General features: G+C 35.9%; 1 pseudogene; it reads right to left on the reverse strand.

Moving 5' to 3' along the window:
* Nucleotides 1-534: 534 nt before the first annotated feature.
* LOC147584700 (small ribosomal subunit protein uS14 pseudogene) lies at nt 535-773 on the reverse strand (annotated as a pseudogene).
* Between the last annotated feature and the right edge of the window lie 2560 nt (nt 774-3333).

Raw genomic sequence — 3333 nt, forward strand, 5'->3', positions numbered from 1 at the left:
AATATGCCTTGGGATACATGAAAGTCAAAGCACAAGCTATCATTTTACAACCTTCAAATAGAATTTTGCAGCTTAAAAAACCAGTTAGAGTCTTTGTTAACATTGGTTACTGCTTGGTACTAGGCTTATAGACATTTTTCTTCTTTATTCTCTTTGAACTTTTCCTGTAAGGAGTATGCATTAATTTTATGATCAGAACAATAAAAAAATCATTGAAAATAATTGGAAAACTAGTAAGCAGACGACAGGAGAATAGGAATAATGTGGTCATCTTTGGCAGCCCGTAAGTCTTTGTTACATGGTAGTGCACTGAATTTATATAGGATAGCATATAAGAAATCAAAGTGATTTGAACCTAATTTTTTTAACATGGATACTTTTATATAACTGAGAGAAATTAAGCCGTATATTTTGAAGATGAGCTTTAAAAAGGAGATTTCCACACTAATTAGTTAGTGATTCCATTCACATTGAAATGCTCGTAATTGAAGTGTGTGTGTGTGTGTGTGTGTGTGTGTGTGTGTGTGTGTGTGTTTATGTACAAAGAGCTAGCAATGTTTCTTTTGTATGATAGATGTCTTTGATGATCCATTCATGGAGGATCACGTAGTCCAACTTGATGAAGGCTGTGCCCCTTTCTTACTGATGGAAACACAGCACATGTTGAGGACATACTTCCAGATCCTACCTTGCCAGTTTGAGCACATGTGACAAGAGGAAGAACCCTAGCCAAAGTTTTGGGGGTGGCTCCAGTGGAGCTGCCAGTGACCCATGTTGCTGGTAGGAATACAAGGCAAAAGGCTGAAATTCACACATGCATGCATATATTTGCTAGTGAGCTATGTGATATGGTATATATAAATGGGAAAATAGGCTCCCACGTAAATTAAACTATTCAAACTCACTCTCTAAATAGTATAAGTAAGAACACTACATTTAATATCACATCTTTTTATTGTCACATGGGTATTGAGCTGTAAAGCAAACTTGTTTTTATAAAGGGGATTAGGGTCACCAAAGAGATGGAAAGTTTCTTTATGTTGTCTTGGTTTGTAAAGATTTCCTTTGGATTAGAGGTGACTGGTGAAAATACCTGCTTAACACTCCTTTCCTGACAGAACAGAAATTAGAGTGCAGTCCAAATGAGGTGAATATAAGAAATATGCCTCTGAGAAAGAAACCAAATGGAGTTCTTTAAAAAAAAAAAAAAAAACTAAAAATCCCAAATGATAGAAAATAACAATTTGTTATAATATGACTCTCAGGGAAGGAAGAAAGATAACAGGGCCTAAAGAAAACAAGTGTTGTAAAGAAAAATGGTTAATTTTAATTTCACTTGTGGGATAGAATTCATAATACGATTAGAAGACTTCTCTATGCCTTATATGGACATTTAAAATAGGTTCTTATTAGGCATTCTCTGCAATACAGAGAAAAACATCAAGCATCTTTTCTGCTATTCCTGGTGTTTTCCTTTGCTTTCTTGTTTATTTAAATTTCTCCCCATTGCATTGGAATTCAGATCATCCTATGTTGGAATGGCTGCTCAGGACTTGGGATTAACTGTGGCTTGGAGCCTACACACATCGCTGGGATAAGGGACACGAATGGTATCCTAGTTTCAGATAATGAAGGGATGTCATCTGAGAGGACAATAGTGAGCAAGTGTATGGATGCTGAGGCAGGAGCTAGAGAGTTTGGAAGTAGACATGCTGTGAAAATTCAGGAAGGATGCATCAATAGCCGGTAGTAGGACTCTAACTTGAGCTGAGCTCCAGTTTTGGTGTGAAAGAGATCAAAAGGGAAGAAAAGATCAGCATAGGCCCTCAGTTTGAAAAAACTAGCTTACTAAGAAGGAAGACTCAATAAGGTGAGAACTCTGATGGAATCTGGCATACAAAGTTGAAAACTACATAGGATGCCTCACCTTTTCCCATATGTCTTTAGACAGTAACTCAGATGGCAGAGAAAATTATATTTATGCTTCTTATAATTAATAGTTATAACTGCTAATTTATGTAAAATATCTACCAGCTCCCACTACTATACTTTATCTTTGAGTGTAGATCATTTAGTCTCTTCAACAATCTTCCTGAATTAACACACAAAAAAACTGATTAAAGATTAAAAACACACAGTTCAACTCTTGTCTTCATTTTGAGCTTCTGGTATTTTATACTTACCTGGTCTCCAAAGAAACTAGGTTCAATGTTCTGACAAAATTCTTAGCCATTCAAAACTCATTACAAATACAGGTTATATGTCAAGGCTAAGCATCTCATTATATCCCTATTGGGTATGTACACATCTTCATAAAACTCACCATTAATTGAGAGAAAATGGAGGACTGATGGCATGAACTGACCACAGGAAATCTATACCATTTATTCCAAAACTCAGAACCATTCTATATGCTAGATGCCTTCATCATTCATTTCTCGACCATCGTGTTGTATCTTATTTGTAATAAAGGTTCTAAGAAAAAGTGCTTTTATTTTGAAATTTCAGCTCTCTGTTGATCTGAATTGCCATTATCACCTGTCCTTTACACTGTCAACATCTTGTCCCTTCCTCCTGCTGAGCCATGAATTTTGACTATCCTTTTAGTTTCTTACTACTTTCACACAATCCTAGAAAAACTACAGGTACATATATACAACTTCACGGACAACTACAGGAGGTATCTTCCCCTTTACTAGAAAGACCTTTTTTTTTTCAATATATGAAATTTATTGTCAGATTGGTTTCCATACAACACCCAGTGCTCATTCCAAAAGGTGCCCTTCTCAATACCCATCACCTGCCCTCCCCTCCCTCTCACCCCCCATCAACCCTCAGTTTGTTCTCAGTTTTTAAGAGTCTCTTATGCTTTGGCTCTCTCCCACTCTAACCTCTTTTTTTTTTCCTTCCCCTCCCCCATCAGTTTCTGTTAAGTTTCTCAGGAGCCACATAAGAATGAAAACATATGGTATCTGTCTTTCTCTGTATGGCTTATTTCACTTAGCATAACACTCTCCAGTTCCATCCACGTTGCTACAAAGGGCCATATTTCATTCAGAGAGACCTTTTTTTTTGAGGTTAACCTTGTCAAGATTCATCTGCAATGAAGATCTAGAATCATACTTTCCTATTTTTGCTTTACAAAAATGAACATAAAATCTAATATTGTACTTTTGGTTACATATGTGTATATATATACTGACCTATTGAAACAAATCATATCAAGCTTGACAATTTCTATAGAAAAATATCCCAATGCATAATGAGTAATCCAATCATTTCACAGTTGAAAATATCTACACAACGTTTTTCCTGATATAACACCTTAATGGC

The sequence above is a fragment of the Puma concolor genome, chromosome A1, assembly GCF_028749965.1.
Source record: "Puma concolor isolate L17-30 chromosome A1, mPumCon1.1.hap2, whole genome shotgun sequence".
Lineage (NCBI taxonomy): Eukaryota > Metazoa > Chordata > Mammalia > Carnivora > Felidae > Puma > Puma concolor.